The sequence below is a fragment of the Octopus sinensis genome, linkage group LG5, assembly GCF_006345805.1.
Source record: "Octopus sinensis linkage group LG5, ASM634580v1, whole genome shotgun sequence".
NCBI classification, from domain to species: Eukaryota; Metazoa; Mollusca; class Cephalopoda; order Octopoda; family Octopodidae; genus Octopus; species Octopus sinensis.
Genome location: NC_043001.1, coordinates 21043239 through 21061498, shown reverse-complemented (window position 1 = coordinate 21061498; position 18260 = coordinate 21043239). Strand labels below are relative to the sequence as shown.

The window sequence follows — 18260 nt, the reverse complement described above, 5'->3', positions numbered from 1 at the left end:
CCAGCCTTTGCTGACATGGAAGAAATTAACATTAAAAGAACAATACTCATATACATACCCACATCTGTGTGTGTGTGTATATACATATATGTGTGCATCTCCATTTGTCTGTCTATATCTGTCTGTTTCTGTCTGTCTATCTGTCTCTCTCTCTCTCTCTCTCTCTCTCTCTCTCTCTCTCTCTATCTATCTATCTATCTATCTATCTATCTATCTATCTATCTATCTATCTATATATATATATATATATATATATATATATAATATATATATATATATATATATCTTATTATATGTTTATATATGTATAATGTGTATGTGTTTGTTACTGTATATTTCATTCTGAAAACAAGTTAGAATAGAAGGGTGTATGATTTTTATCTGTACCTAATTTTATAGACAGAAAGAAGCTTAACAGAGATGAATAAATATTTTTCAAAAAACACCCCAAAACAGTTGTCAGCCAGTGGTTGGCTAAAAAAAAAGCTTCTTAATAGCATAAAAGATTGCTGGCATCTTAATAATATCTGTTTCATGAAAGTTACTGTTCCTCATTTCGCTTCTACTTACCATTCACTGTTCATGTCAGTCCTAATTTATAACATCTGGCTACTGAAGGTGTACATGCATAGACAGAGTAGTATTTTGTCAGTCATAGAAGACATCTTGTGAACAAAACTGTTTTCTTTTAATGAAAAACTAATTGGAAATAGTCAGCAGTAGGGATTTAGGTCATTCAATTAAAACATTTCACTGAAAGAGTTAAATTTCACTGAAATTTCTGCTCATATACTAATTCATATTAATGCATGTTTATTAATTTATGTATATGTGTGTGTGCGCATGTTTGGTGTGTGTAATATATGCAATATGTATATCTATCTATGTATCTATCTATCTTCATAGATACACATACACACACTTATACATGTGTGTTTGTCCCCATATATGCGTGTGTGTATGTATAAACATATACGCACAATGCATATATAAGTGTATGTTTATGTATGAGTGTGAATATCTTATATATCTACATTATATATGTTATAGATAACCATGTATATAATGTGTTATTCATGTATCATGATTATAATTTGTCACATACACACATGTGTATGCATATTGCTTCAGCAGAAAACTGTCTCCTAGCTGAACTCTTCAAGCCTTGCTCTGACCCTCTCACAAATTGATGGCACAAAATCATCCAGAAAGTCCGATAGCCTGAAATGTTTACACAAAATGAGAAGCATGTTGTCACATTATCAAAAAAGGCAATTATATGAATTGTAGTAACTCTAGAACAGGAATTCTCAACCATTTTTTTTTATCTATGGACCCTCTTTAACCCTTTTGTTACCATACTTATTTTGAGATGCTCTGTGTTTCTTTCAATTTCTTCAAATATAACAAAGAATTTAGTAAAATAATTTAATTATTATTAAGCTAGTGTTAGGAACATTAATTGCGACTAAAGTTTGGTGGAAGATTTTAATTTAGAATTTTTGAAAACAAGACATTTGTAGTACAGAGCCAGAGCTGGTTTCAGCTGGGTTGGTAATGAAAGGGTTAATTGGTATTTTATTATGGTGGACCCTGTAGCCATTTGATGTTTAAAAACTAGCTTTATAGACTGTTATTTATTAATGTTTTCACATTAATTTGTGTAGGTTGAACTATGTAAAATATTAGAGAAAGAAATCAAGCTGTTTCTTGCAATGCATACCAATACCTATGTGTAAAGCAAAATTTTTTCAGGGGCCCTTAAAACACTATTGTAGATCCCCAATTTACTGTTTTGTTGTATGGACCCCCAAAACCTGATGTGAACTCTCAGGGGCCATATGGATCCCAGTTGCGAAACACTGCTCTAGAGGATCAATCTGATTGACATTGCTATCAACATTTTCACAGTGATTCTTCCTAATTGTTTGTTTCAAAATGGTATGTCATCGCTGCACCAGACCAACCCAGTGTGTATTCTGCCTGGGTAAAGTATGCACATGCTAGCATTTTATGCACTGATGACTCTTTGAGCAAAGATATGCCTACAAGCATCTGACAAGTACTTTCATTGACTTCACAGCAGTTTTCCAATTCCGTATGCACACCAAGATCAGGTTTTTCAATGAGAAGAGTGATTTCTTTGAAATATGTAGCAGTGTATGTCAGGGATGCATTTTATCTCCCATCCTATTGATCTACATGATGGTCATCATCATTTTATCGTCCACTTTTCCATGTCTGCATAGGTGAATTTCTCCAGAACAAAATCATAGACCTCAATTATATTGATGATGCCAGACTCCCCTGGCACCTGTGCCGGTGGCACGTAAAAAGCACCCACTACACTTGCAGAGTAGTTGGTGTTAGAAAGGGCATCCAGCTGTGGAAACACTGCCTGATCAGACTGGAGCCTGGTGCAGCCCCTGACTTCCCAGACCCCGGTTGAACTGTCCAACCCGTGCTAGCACAGAAAACAGACGTTAAACGATGATGATGATGATGTGGCCAACACTTACTTTATCCTGCAATGACCTGCAGATTATGTTATGAAAGGTAGACATGTATACACATTAAATCTTGGTGATTTTTGTCCATTTTTTTTTTTTCTGTGTAACTGGTTTTTACCTCATAAATTATGAACTACTATTTATAGCTACATTTAAATTTGAGCATTTTCTTAAACAGACTTAATTTTAATTTTCTCAATGCTCCAAAACGGGATCTAAAAGAAAAAAAAATTGTTGATCTGTTTCTGTAGCTTGACAATGAGAATTCAGTTCTTTGGTCAACTGATTTACTTCTTCCTGAATTAATGTATAAATGTGTGACCTGAAAATTTGTCATTAGAAATTTTGCCATATAGGAAAATTCCCAGTAAGACAATTTGCCATATGGACAATGATTACAGCATATTTTTTAAAGAAATAATAATAAAATATATGATAAAAGGTTTTATAAAAGCATTAAAGAAGCAAGTCTTTATTTAACATCAAGCATTAAAAAATGTGATGAGGCAATTTAAAAGGAAATTTCTTGCAAATGGCTGAGTATTCCATAGACATGTGTACCATTAATGTAATTCTTGGGTGGAATCAGTATGCCACAGTGTGACAAGGCTGCACTTTGCTATTGCTTGTACAATCCATCTGAGCGCTATCTGTACAGTTTCCATCTATTTTATTTCATCCACATGCTATGGATTGACCTGAAGCTATAAAAAATGATATTTGCCCAAGATACCATATGGTGGGATTGGTCCTGGAATCCCGGAAACTTGGGGATACAGTTAGTTGCAAGGCAACCTCACTAATGCTGGTGCCACAAGCAGTGCACCCAGTACACTCTGTAAAGTTGTTGGCATTAAGAAGGGATGCCAGTCATAGAAATCATACTAAAACTGAGACACAAGAGTATGCCGCAGTCCTCTAGTTTGTTGGATCCAGCCAAACCATTCAAGATATGCCAGCCTATGATGATGGTGGTAGTGGTGGTGGTGGTGGTGGTGGTGGTGATGATGATGATGATGATCTCTCTGACACACACACAATGTGCCCCAACAAATTTCATCTGACCCATGCAAGCATGGAAAGGTTGATGTTGGAATGATGATGATGATGACACATTATTTCATTTGTGGTTGAGAAGACAGATTAAGATTCGTAATATATTTTTACAGTTCAACAATATGGCTGAACCTGTTGGAGCAAATCTTTTTGTAATAAAGAACGCTCAAGCAGTTCACATCATCTCAGAATTATTTCATTCAAAGCAAAACTGCTGCTGCTGCTGCTTTGTATACTTACTGATAACTCTTTATTCCAGTTGTTCTTATCCTTCAACAGTCATATCTTATGACACTTCTTTCAGTAATGTTCTGAAAGTGTATTAATAGGGCAGTGGAGTGAGTGCAGTCGATAGTGCTGTAGGCATTATGGTATTATGTTCTGTGCCTCTCTGATGTTCTTTGTTCAAATCTAACTGGAATTAACTTTTCCTTGCATGTCTCTAGAGTTGATAAAATTGTAATCCGTATAAATCCAAGAATAGAATCAATTGACTAACCACTTCCACCTATATGCTGCTCTTGTGATAGTCAAAATATAGAACTTTTATTAATATTCTATATTAGCTTCATCCAAACGTTATGTTGATCAAGAATGCCTTTAATTCATATTTTGTTTCAAATGGACTCTATTAAAATATAAGCTAATTAAATTTACAGTCGTTCAAATCTAATGTGTGTGTGTCTGTCTACACATTGAACCTTCATCCTATGCTATTTGTCTAAACCAGCATTTCTCAACTGGGGTTTCCTGGAACCCTAGGATTCTGCAAAAGGTTCCTAGGGGTTCCACAAGAAAGAGTAAGATAAGCTAATAATAGCTAATGCTAATTTCATGATCATAATATTACTATACATGTTCAACATATTGGTTATTGTAATATTGATATCATCCTATAAGGTTATCAAAAAAATATAACAACCATATATATATATATATATATTTGATATTTTCCCATGTGAAGTACAATGAAAAAATATGAGAAAGATATGGTATATAATTTTTTTGTGCAGGGTTTCCTTGAGACATAATCTATTTTAAGGGTTACACAATGGTAAAAAGGTTGAGAAATACTGATCTAAACTATATTGTATAATTTAAGTAATTATATTAGTAATAACCAATTTTGTAATTAGAAATATTCATCAACAGGAAATCAATATTATTGCCTTCAGACAGGCATAGAGCTGGCAGAATTGTTGCTATACTGGATAAAATGCATTGTGGCACCTCTTCTGGCTTTTTATGGTTCTGAGTTCAAATCCTGCTGAGACCAGTTTTGTTTTTCATCTCTTAGGATCAAAAAAATAAGTACCAATTGAACATTGGGGTCAATGTATTTGACTTACCCCTCCCTTCGAAAATGCTGGCCTTTTGCTAAAATTAGAAAGGATTATTGCCTTAAGAGTTTTGCTTTAGATTTGCGATGTTTGTGTGTGTCCCAAAAGTATTGTAGTAAAGTAAGTGATATTGTTAATATCAAGAATCAAACCTAGTTCACATAGTATACATTTTCAAACGTCAATGTCTTCAGTTATTGAAAGAAATAGGTTTCATTGAATTTGTTAGCCAATCATTTTTTTACTATATTTTTTATACTGAGTTGAAAGGATCTTTTTTTTATGACAGTCTGTTTCTGATTATGACTGATTATTTTTGTCTTACTCAGGCCAATGTATCTTTTGATTCACAGTCAATATTCAATAAAGTATATTTTCTTGTGAGCTTATAAATCATTACACAACAGATAGCTATCAGATATTCTAAGTGATAGATTTTGTTGTTGTTGTCTCTGCTTCCTATGACATGATACTGATATGTGGGTTTTAGTGTTCCCTCCTTGGTTGGTGACCTGTTGATCTTGAGGGTCAACATTCTGGAGACAAAGGACTGGGTGTAATAATTAGTATGGAACCTGTGGAGTTGGATACAATAAGGGTGACTTGAGGTGGAGAGATGAGTGAGGAAAGAATGCCTGGGTGGAGGAGATACAAGACCAACCAGCTCCAATGACCAGAGGACATCATAGCAGTAATAGAAAAGATGGAGAGAGAAAGAGAGAGTGGGGTGAGATAAGCATACCTGTGGCTCCAGAGATAGTGTGTGTCTCTGAGTCTTTCAATTTCAGTTCAACCCAAGTTTTGTGAGTAAAGTTACTTGCTTAAGCCTTTTGTTCCCTATGGAACATAGGCCACCAATGACTTTTCTCCCTGTTCTTGGCTCTGGATTGTCCTCCCACTCCCAGGACTTGTTAGATTTGAATTGTCATCGATGTTTCTGTGACTTTGCCTTTTTTTCTAGGTTGGGGGTGTTTGTTTCTATGCGGACCTATTTTTATCTCTGGGAAGGGAGGCATATTAATCTGGCCTCTATCCTCTGACCTGTCCATGATCATTAAGGCATACCAACCACCACTTCACAACAAGGATTTGGCCATGTGGTAATACTGAAATTAGCTAAGCATGAAATGTGGAACCCTGTTATTGGTTGATATGTACCTGTTCTTTGGCGTTAGATTTAATCTACTTAACATCTGACCTTGGGTGCCTTTAGCAGAACTTACTCTACTGCAAGCTTTGAATAATTTGTTATCTTTATCTGCAGTTTCCTACTGTAGTAACCCATCACTTGTTTTTTTTTTCTTTCTTTCTCCACCTACCTGATTAAATTATAAATTTAAAACAAACTCTGTGTGAAATTCATTGAAACATAAGTTGCATTGTGTAAGTTTAGACAAGTTCTTCTTTGCTTCTTTTGTTTTTTATCACAAAGAAGACTTCAACTGTGTGAGTCTAAAGTACCTCAGACCAATTCTAGACTGACATGAGTTCTGAAAATAACCACAGATGAAGTATACAACCACACTGACCTGATCTTGATAAGATCCAACCCCCATTGTTCTATGTATGAAGAATAACAAATAGAAAGTTGTGAAGCACCAGCAGTGGTGGCAGCAGCAGCAGTAGCAGTAGTAGTAGTAGTTTTAGTGGTGGTGGTAGTAGTAGTAGTAGTAGTAGTAGTAGTAGTAGCATGGAGCATTAATCACTAAGCTCTTTGAAGAGAATTAAAATTCAAATGTCCCTAGTCGATATCTACATTAACCATAATAATGAAAGAAAAACAAAAACTAATATAATAGTTTTCATTCCATTTCATATTCTAAGAGGACTATTTTTAATGATTCACCAAAATATTTTTAGAGCAGGCATGGGTAACCTTTTCCAAGAAGTGGACTGCATCAGACATGGCATATTACGTAAGCTACTAAAAAGCATGCCATTCAAGAAAGCCCCACAGGCCACAGTTTATCCATAACTACTTCAGAGTATCTAATAAGTTGAGTAGATAAATTTTGTGTTGTACTTCTAGTTCATAAATTTTTGGAATTGGTCTGGGGACATTTTGAAAATATTTAATAATGATGGCTTTTCATCATCATCATCATCACCATCATTTAAAGTCTGCTTTCCATGCTGGTATGGGTTGGATGGTTTGACAGGAGCTGCACCAGATTCCATAGTTTGTTTTGGCACAGTTTCTACATCTGGATGCCCTGCCTAAAGCCGACCACTTTACAGAGTATACTAGGTGCTTTTTATGTGGCACCGGTGCTTTTTACGTGGCACCTGTGAACATGAATTTAAAAAATTAAAAAATTGTCTTCAATCCTTTCTGTTTATTTTACTTATTTATTATTATTATTATTATGATTATTATTATTTTGTCTGTGTGTTAGAGACTAAAACTATTGCCAAGATAGACTTGGGTATGTAGATGTGACCAGTGTTGCTTAACACTTTGGCCACATCCACAGAAGGAACTGAATTCTAGTGACCGAAGCCAATGAAATACTGTCACACTTTCACAGCTGTGAACTTACAACACCATATATGGTACCAACTTGAAGCTAGGTGGACTGGGCTTTTGAGAGCTAATTAAGTATATTGGCCATGAACAAACAACCTTGTGAAACACTGATAACAGGAAATGATCTACTATTTCTTTCGTTGGTTTGTTTCCTACCCTATCAACTCAGCTATTTTTGGATCATGGTTATGATGAAAATAAAAAGCATAAAATATGTATTGACATTTAATTGCTTATTTGTTGTTGTTTGTTGTGTCAGTCTGCTTCCCTTTTTTTGCAAAGCTGTGGACCAGAAATAAATTAAACAACAATTAAACAATCATCATCATCATCATTTAGCATCCGCTTTCCATGCTAGCATGGGTTGGACGGTTCAACTGGGGTCTGGGAAGCCAGAAGGCTGCACCAGGCCCAGTCTGATCTGGCAATGTTTCTACGGCTGGATGCCCTTCCTAATGCCAACCACTCCGTGAGTGTAATAGGTGCTTTTTACGTGCCACCGGCACAGGTGCCAGACAGGGCTGGCAAACGGCCCTGTCTGAAACATTTTTGTTACCAGGCAGTGTGGTTAAGAAGTTCACTTGGCAACCAAATGGTTTCAGGTTCAATCCCACTGCATGCATAGTGTCTTGAGCAAGTGTTTGACTGATGCTTTGTTAGTGATTTTGGTAGATGAAAACTGTACAGAAGCCCGTGTGTGTGTGTGTGCTTGTGATCGTTTCTCACTACTTAAAAACCGGTGTTGGTTTATTTGTGTTTGTGTATCTTAATGGTTTGGCAAAAAGAGACCAATAGAATAAATACCAGACTTGAGACAAATACTGGGGTCAATTTGATCTTCTAAAACAGGGATTCTCAAGTATTTTTCATCTATGGACCCCTTTGATTACTATTTTATTCTAGTGGACACCTATAGCCATTCAATGTTTGAAAACTAGTTTTATAGATATTTCTTCCAAAATTCCTATTTTGTTTTTCACACTCTTTTACTTGTTTCAGTCGTTTGACTGTGGCCATGCTGGAGCACTGCCTCTAGTCGTGTAGGTTAAACTATGTAAAATGTTAGCTGTTTCTTGCAATACATATCAATACATATTTAAAGCAAAAAAGGAACATTTATTTACTCATCTCAGGTGAAGTTAAGGCTATGGGAATTCAAGGCAATACTGGCACTCTGTTGGTTAGAACAACGAGGGTTTCAGTTGATCCAATCAACGGAACAGCCTGCTCGTGAAATTAAATGTGCAAGTGGCTGAGCACTCCACAGACACGTGTTCCCTTAATGTAGTTCTCAAGGAGATTCAGCATGACACGGAATGTGACAAGACTGGCCCTTTGAAATACAGGTACAACTCACTTTTGCCAGCTGAGTGGACTGGAGCAACATGAAATAAAGTGTCTTGCTCAAGGACACAACATGTTGCTAGGAATTGAACTCAGTGTATTAGACGAAATGCCTTGCATTATGTAGTTATGTCTCTTTCCTTCCTGAGTTCACATCCCACTGAATCTGACTTTGCCTTTCACTCCTTCAGGATAAAGTTCCAGCTTTTGTTATATAGACCCATAGAGCTGGTTTCCCGGTTTCTGTGGTGTGTATATTCACCACCTGGTCAGGACATCGGTCCATCACAGGAATACTCATTTTACCAGCTGAGGGTACTGGAGCAATGGGAAATGAAGTGTTTTACTCAAGAATGCAGTGGAGTAGTCCCTTGACTATCATGGGTGTTATGTTCCAAAACCCCCAGCGAGAGGTGAAAATCCACAAAGTAGAAACTGAAGGCGGCGAGCTGGCAGAAACGTTAACATGCCGGGCGAAATGCTTAGCGGTATTTCGTCTGCCATTACTTTCTGAGTTCAAATTCCACCAAGGTCGACTTTGCCTTTCATCCTTTCAGGGTCAATAAATTAGGTACCAGTTACCCACTGGGGTCGATGTAATCGACTTAATCTCCTTGTCTGTCTTTGTTTGTCCCCTCTATGTTTAGCCCCTTGTGGGCAATAAAGCAGTAAGAAACAGTACTGTACTGTATAGTTTTTATTTTTTTTTATTTTTATAATTTGTATGTATTTATTTTATTATAAATGCAAAACAACACCTCAAAGGAGTCGATGTAACTTTAAATAATAAACCGCGGAACCGCAATATGGCAAGGGATTACTGTACATTGCCCAGCCCATGAATTGAAACCACAATGTTACTATCATGAGCCCAACAACTTACCCACTTAACCATGCACCTCCACTTTCAGCCCTTCAGGTCAAGTGATAAAATAAAGTTAACAGCACATATAATAGAGTGGTTTCTGTATCAACTGTAATCTTTCCTTAGAAATCTGTGGGCTTGTCACAGCTAGAAATCAGTATTATTGTGTTAACTGTGGAGAGAAGGAAAAGAGGATGTGAGATATAAGAGAGAGAGAAGAGGAAGAGGGGGAGGTAGAAATAAGAGTAAGAAATGGGAAGTGAGTGGGAGAGAACCCATTCATTTCTGCTTTGTATGCTGCGAGGAAAGAAAAAAAAAAGCCAAAAACAAACAAACAATTAATGCTCAACTTTCCTTTAAGTGGTTTTTCTCGAATAATCAGAAGATTTCTAAAATATAAATAAATCCTTGTTGCTTTTCTGGACATTTAAGATTAAAACGTTTGTTTCTAAAATCAAATTTATACAAAAGTAACCATGCAGAAATTCGCTTCTTTGTAAATTGGAAAATAGTTTGTTTTTTTTAAAACAAACGAAAGACTTTTGAAATATACTAGAATTTTCATTCTATTTATTTTGCTACATTTTCTGTGTGTCTGTTTCTGTCACATACACACATGCACATACACTCGCACACACGTGCACACACATACACACACACAGTCTCTTTTTCTCTTTCTGACTCCAGAACCATATGTTGCTGCCTTTTTTTCCTTTTCTGTTCACTTCATCTCTTTTCTAAATATTCATGAGTTCTTTTTTTCTTTCTGTAAACTGTCCCAAATACTCTTGTCTGTATACTTAGCACTCTTTAATAAAAACATTGTCACCATTTTTGCAAGGAATTCTATTGCAACATTTTAACTAATTTATATTGTATAAACACATACACAGCATTTTCCTAGGCATGTGTTTCACATCTTATAAAACTCAATTCAGTTTCAACATATTTTGAATATTTAACTACTGTTGAACATTTTAAGATATTTTTATTTTCATTATATCATTAAAAAACAAACATGCTTATCTCTTTCAATTATATCATTTATATTTATAGAGGAAAAAATCCTGACTAGAATTATTGAAAAGAAAATTTTTTCAATATATCATTTTAACAAAACCCCACAGAGATAAATCTTTTCTTTTTCTTTCGGTTATGTTAGAGGGGAGGGGCATTTCCACAGAGAGATGGAAGTGAGTAGGTAAAGTGGCAGTTGTCACAAATTTTGAAATTTGGTGCCTGGAATATTGTAGAAACACATGGATTGGTGAGATGGGGGTTCCACAGGGTGGTAGTTTTCAAAATGAGACCTGCAGGGTGTTTAGTTGTGAGTGGATTTGGTAGGGTGGCACATAAAAAGTACCATTCGAGCGTGATCGTTACCAGCGTCGCCTTACTGGCACTTGTGCGGTGTCATGTGAAAAAACATTTGAGTGAGGTCATTGCCAGTGCCGCTGGACTGGCTCCTGTGCAGGTGGCACATAAAAAACACCATTTGTGTGTGGCCATTGCCAGTACTGCCTGACTGGCCCTTGTGCCAGTGGCATATAAAAGCACCCACTACACTCTCGGAGTGGTTGACGTCAGGAAGGGCATCCAGCTGTAGAAACTCTTATGTTCCTAACACTAGCCGAATGATAACTAAGTTATGTTACTAAATTCTTTGTTATATTTAAAGTAATTGAAAGAAATACAGAACATCTCAAAATAAATACAGTAATGAAAGGGTTAAAGGGCAAAGAGGAATGATAAAGCCTTGTGTCAGCTGCATTGGAGTGAATAGGGACTGTGGGGATTGAGATGAGGTCATTGTTAAAAGAGGAGAAAAGTGAAAGTGAGCCAACGAGAAGTGGAATCACTTAAGTTGATGGCAGATGACACATACAGTGAGGAAGCTTCAGATTTAGATGATTAGTTGTCTTTTGTTTGATTCAGTCACTGGACTGAGGCCAAGCTGGGGAACCACCCTGAAGCTGAACAAATGGACGCTTGTACTTATTTTTTTTAAAGTCTGGTACTTACTTTATTGATCTCTTTTTTTCAAACTGCTAAGCTATGGGAACATATAAACCAATATCGGTTAAGTGGTGGGAGGAACAAATTCAAAGACACATATATACACATAAATACATACATTGATACTTTTGTCTGTTTGTCTGTCTCCTACTATAAATTTGAATGATGTTTCTCTGTCCGTTACATTTTTATGTTCGTTAACTCCTCCTAGACTGTTGGTGCAAGGACAACGAAACTCAAACCAGCAGCTCCCCTAATCCCAGGGAATGTCGTAAGGGGTTCTGTTTTTTTAAGGGCTACCTAATTGGGACCCCACTGAACCCCTTATTTTTACTGCATTTTAAACTAAATACATGGCATTGACAACCAAATAGGATCAATGACAATGAATTTCGTACCATGAATTCCCAGGGAATTGAAAGGAGATTCGGTTTCTGAAGGGCCATTTAAATGGGGTCCTGCTGTCCCCCGTCCATTTTTACTGCATTTACCTCGCTCCTATGCTTATTGATTAACCTATGATCAGCATCAGTGCTTAGCACATTTGCAGAAATAAGTTTGGGCATTACATTACACAAAGGTAGAGGGCTGCAAAGTGCCACAATAGTGGGGCCAAAGGCCTCAAAGGTGCCGTCTGCAAGAGCTAACCAGAATGCCACCCGAAGGGCGGCTTCAAGGTTAGTATATATATATATATATACACACACACACATACACAATGAGCTTCCACACAGTTTCCATCTACCAAAGGCATTGATTGGTGTGGGGCTATAGCAGAAGACACTTGCTCAAAGTGCAGCAACCACATGGTTGCAAAGCAACCTTCTTAACCACACAGCCATACATAGTTCTGAAATAATCCCAGGTAAGGTTTCTAAAGTGAAGGATTATTTGTGAGTTAAATAAATAGTTTTAGCTTTTTGAAACCTGTATTTATGGTCACGTAAGGAGAGATAGTCTATTGTAAATGATAGTCATTATTAGCATTAATGTCTAAACACTGAAGCCACTTATTAGCAATGTAAGGATATAAATAAGTGGGTAGATAATTAAACAGGCACATCCTCTTTTGCTGTCTGACCTACAGTTCAGGAGAATTTGTCAGCAAATTTTAACTCTGTCTTCTTCCAAAACTAAATTTTAGTGCTGAGTAATGTTAGTGTACATGAGCTGATCTACAACACAATAGTTAACTGACTAACTACTTTTTAGTTGATTTTACTATGCTTCAGTCTGAGAACTTATAGTATCTACTACACATTGACTCTCAGTGTTTTAATGTCCACTTTTCGGTACTTGCATGGGTTGAGTGGAATTTACTGACGCAAATTTTCCACAGTTGGATGTCCTTCCTCTCATCAGCTTTCACCTGTTTGCAAGCAAGGTAATATTTCCCCCATGACCAGACATATTCTCAGAGAATACTGAAAATGAATGACATTGCTTGTATGACAATGATACTCATTTACAACTGTCACATGATGTCATGACAGGGAGACACAAACATACACAGACATATACACATGCATACATTCTCACAATGAGCTTTTTTCCATTTTCTCTCTGCCAAATCCACTCACAAGACTATGGTTAGCCAAGGGGCTCTAGCAGAAGACACTTGCCCAAGGTACCACACAGTGAGATTGAACACAAAACCATGTGGTTGGAAAATATTTCTTAACCACACAGCTCTGCCTGTGCCTTATTCTAAACACTCTATCTCAACATGAGGAACTTCAGTATCCAACTTTCTACAACCTGTCATCATCATCATCATCGTTTAACATCCGCTTTCCTTGTCCAACCCATGCTAGCATGGAAAGCGGACGTTAAACGATGATGATGACAGTTAGGTTGTAGAAAATTGGATGCTGAAGTTCCTCATGTTGAGATAGTGTTTAGAATAATTGAATGAGAGTAAAATGAAAAGAACTAAATCAATCTGTGGTGTGTAGCTTTGGTAGTGTTTGTTCAATTTTCTTGTTCCTTGGATATGATCGTAATATATCCTTGTGCCGATACTGTGTCACTTACTAGATGCTATCATTGTCAAGAAAGTGCAGTTCTCTCTTTTAAAATAAAGTCAAGCACTCTGCTCTACCATTTCCATCTATTTCCCTTTTATTCCCCAATCTGATGAAATTTACTTAGCAAACCTAGACCTATATTTATACTTTCGACCCCATTTTTTGACATCTACTAATTGCCACCAGCCTATGTCTTGTCTAATTTCTATCTCATAACCAAGTCAAAAACACATTATTTGCTTCCTGAACACTGTAAAATCCACAGGCCTAAATTTTATTTCTAGTCACCGAGTTAAGGTTTAACCACACTTTGTAAGATATCTTTATATGGTATCTTTCACCATAGGAAGTAAAATGTTTCTTCATTATTCTCTATCTCTGCTGTTGCTGTATTGCTTTCATTGCTTTCATTCCCAACATTTCAGTAGTGATTTGTCACCCTAGAAAATATAATAAAATCTCATCCTTTCCCTACTTTTTACTGCTTATATTTTCAACATTTCTTTAATGACAGAGAAAACCCTTGTAGAACATGTTACATGAACAACCAGATCAACTCCACACAGAAAGTAGCCATGAAATCAAGACGGTTTTACTTAATATAAACAAAGTGTAGTATATAAATCTTGGTAAACTTCCGTCCTATACCCATGCCAAAAACTAGGCTTAATGTTAAAAGTGCTTTCTTAAATCCCTATCTATGCAATCGGTCTGTTTGAATGAGAGCATTTCTTTACAATAAATTTCTTAGTTAAAGTGTTTGTAAGAATCTTCAATTCTTTTTTTTTTTATGCATCTAACAACAGATTTTATTTTATCCTTATTTTACATCCAGTTTTACATGATGGCATGGGTTTGATCTTCCTGTAAATTTAAGTATTCAACTTAAAATGAGTGAATAAAATTATGATTAGATTTCCTTGTTGGCACGAATTGTCATATGATATTATGCTAAACTGCTTATTTATTATGGGCTCTCAGTTGTCTTTTTGTAATTTAACCCCCTAAAATAAATCTCATGTTAAAATATAAAAAATTTAATGTCAGTGATTAGATGACCTAATGTAGTATGATAATCTAGTTTGATCAGGACGTGAAATTGTATATGTTAAAATTAAGAGTAGTTTGAAGAGTTAATTTGTGAATCAAGTTATTACTTCTCAGCTAGTTCTTGTGTTCTGGTCAAGCATTTTAACTTTTCAGCTCAAGAATTGGCAAAACTACCCTGGTATTAAAAATAAACTTTCCTGTCAAATAGCATAACATAAAACAAACTTTTATAGCATTTAAACCACTTTGTCTCATAAATTACATTATTTCACCATTCTCCTTCATTTTTAACCCTATAGTGTTCGCATTATTCTGCCAAAATTAATGCTTTTTCATCCACATTGTTTTGAACTAATCAAGCATTATCTTGTAGCTAGGAGATTTTGATAAGGTAGCTGTTAATATTTAAAATGATATTGTAGGGTTGGTGTGAGAGACCAGATCTGGCCAGTTTGACTATAAAACAGGCAGAATACTTTAGGCCGGATATGGCCGGTTTAAATGCTAAAGGGTGAAACCACTCAATGTTTTCATCATATTTGTAAAGTGAAGAAATATAATAAAGATTATTCAGCTTGTGTTTTCTGCATGTTTAGGACATTTTCTGTTCAAAATTTCATATTAACATTTCAAATGCAGCATCCTTAAATAATTTCTTTTTCTTTTCCACTACTGAAATTGAGAGTCAAGTTTATTTATTTATTTCAATTTTCCCTTCACAACAGTTTGACTTTTTCCATTTATGATGAAGTCAAACAGTTGTATTATGATATTTCATGGTATTTCATGTTCTCCCCCATCCCTTATTTTATTCTTCTGTGCATTGTAACGTTTAGTTTTGAGGCTCTTGTTTAGCAAAATGTATGTTAAATCTACTGTAGTAGCCTTGGGCTACTTTGTAAAAATACTAACAATTTGTATGCTCACTTTTACATAATTTGACCAAAGAAAGAAAAAATATACAAAACAATTATTTTTGTTGTAATTACATTAAAATCTTTTAGATTACTTTATACAAAAAAATGATCTTTTAAAACTATTTCAATGGTATCAGTTTTCTGTTTTCAGTTTTTTATCTGCAGATATCAAAGTTGTATGTGTGTAAATAAAAAAAAAAAAAAAGCTTAGAACTTCAACAATTTATACATACATAAAAAAACAAAGCCCAGACATTTTAAAAGTAAATAATTGATTCATTAAAAAATTTGTTTAAATACACATCTATAGATATAGCTTATGTTTTTATATTTGCTGCCCCACCTCTGCGAACCTCTGCTTCTGTTTCATTACACATACATTGTATGTATTTATAGTGTTGCTATTTTCAGTGGCTCTCTGCTGCTGTAGTTTGGCATAATGTTGGTGGGAGATCATTCTGTATATCTGTTATAATATATGTCTGTTAAATAGTTTATTTCAATGTAGGGCATAAGATTTGGAAGTAAATATAATTTAGAGATATTGTCTTGTAAAAAGTTTACAACTCATAAGCGAAACGGATTCTGTAGATTCTGTTCATAAAGAGGATGAATTGAAGATAATTTAAACATTAATGTGTATGTTTAATGTTACTTTAGTCCTCAGTCTCTTTTATCATACACTTGTAGCAGAATGGGTTTTTGTAAAATTTCTCTTTTCTTTCATTTCACTAATATCTCGGATAACACTCAGCAGCCAGTTATACTTTTTCTCACTGTTAATGTTACCTGCTGTTTAGTTTAGTTCTCTCTAGTGGTTCTTCAACGCTATTACAGTGGAATAATACATGGTTAAAAGAAGCATATCTACACGTACACACTCAGAAAAGAAAAGTCTATAATAAAAGTACAATTTGAAATTTATTTTCAAGTTCTTACAGAAAATTTATTTCTAGAAAATAATTTTATGGTGTGGTCTATCTAATAAAAGGATTGAATAAAAATCATTATTATAGGCTCAGGCATGGCTCTGTGGTTAAGAAGCTCACTTTGCAACCACATTGTTTCAGGTTCAATTCCAGTACACACACAGAAAAGAAAAGTCTATAATAAAAGTACAATTTGAAATTTATTTTCAAGTTTGAAAAGCTCTATCTGCGACGATTTCATATCAATCGAAGGAGAGGGGCTTTCTCCGTCCGGCTTGCGGATCCGTGGAATAAGCTGCCGGACGAGATAGTGAAGATGCCGACGACCGCTCGGTTCAAAGTCTCTCTTGACCAGAAATGGCCTGAACTCTTTGCATGAACACCTTCCCTGCACATAACTCCATGTCCCCCTACATGGCCTTGCTTTTTGCTTTTGGAGCCAAAATTAACTTAAGTTCTTACAGAAAATTTGTTTCTAGAAAAAATTTATGGCGTGGTCTATCTAATAAAAAGATTGAATAAAAATCATTATTATAGGCTCAGGCATGGCTCTGTGGTTAAGAAGCTTGCTTTGCAACCACATTGTTTCAGGTTCAATTCCAGTGTGCAGTACCTTGGGCAAGTGTCTTTTACTATAACCTTAGACTGACCAGTGCCTTGTGAATTTGGTAGATGAAAACTATCTGGAAGCCTGTCACATGCATGCACACATATACACACACGACAGGCTTCTTTTAGTTCCTGGCTAGTGAATCTACTCGCAAGAATTTGGTCAGCCAGAGGTTATGGTAGAAGGCATTTCCCCCAAGTTGCCAAGCAATGGGACTGGAGCCAGAACCATGTTATGTTAAGTTAATTTTTTGGCTCAAAAAGCAAAAAGCAAGGCCATGTAGGGGGACATGGAGTTATGTACAGGGTGGTGTTCATGCAAAGAGTTCAGGCCATTTGTGGTCAAGGGAGACTTTGAACCGAGCGGTCGTCGGTTAAGTAATATATAAAAGGACTATAGAATAAGTTTCAGAGTTGAAAAATAATTACTAGGAGCATTTTGTTTGACTTGACCCTTTAAGGCAGAGGACTCCAGCTTGGCTGCAATCCAATGACTGAAACAAGTAAAAGATAAAAGATGGATGTTGGGATGTTTTATTCATTTTAATTTGTTCATCTTTTTTTGTTGGTTCCACCCAAAAATACTCTCGTTCCCTGATGGCTGGAAACAAATGTGGCAATTAATTTAGGTTGATTACATAATGTTTGCCTCAGATATTTCCTATAATTATTTTTTGTGTAGATGTTATGATTTGATTACATTCAGGGATTGTTTAGCTATTATTACAGTTCATTATCCACAGCTGCTCCATAGTACCCTGATACACTGTTCAACAAACTGTATAGATTCCCCCCCTCCTTTCTCTCTCTCTCTCTCTCTATCCCTCCTTATACTCACACCATTTGTCAACAGAGTGAATCTCGTGCGTTTCTTTTGTAATTAACTTGATTTTGTGGTTAAACTCACTTAGAAGCCACGTGACTTTGAGTTCCATCCAACTGCATGACACCTTAGGCAAACATCTTCTACTATAGCCCCAGGTCAACCAATTTTTTTGTGGGAAATTTGGTAACAGAAACTCAAAAACTGTAGAAGTCTGTTGTATGTATATATAATTCTATATATATAT

General features: G+C 35.7%; 1 protein-coding gene across 1 annotated transcript in view; it reads left to right on the top strand.

Annotated features, from left to right (window-relative positions):
- Window positions 1–18260, top strand: part of LOC115211931 (serine/threonine-protein kinase H1 homolog) — a 124307-nt gene that overhangs the window by 21289 nt on the left and 84758 nt on the right. The gene's annotated exons all lie outside the window — the stretch shown is intronic.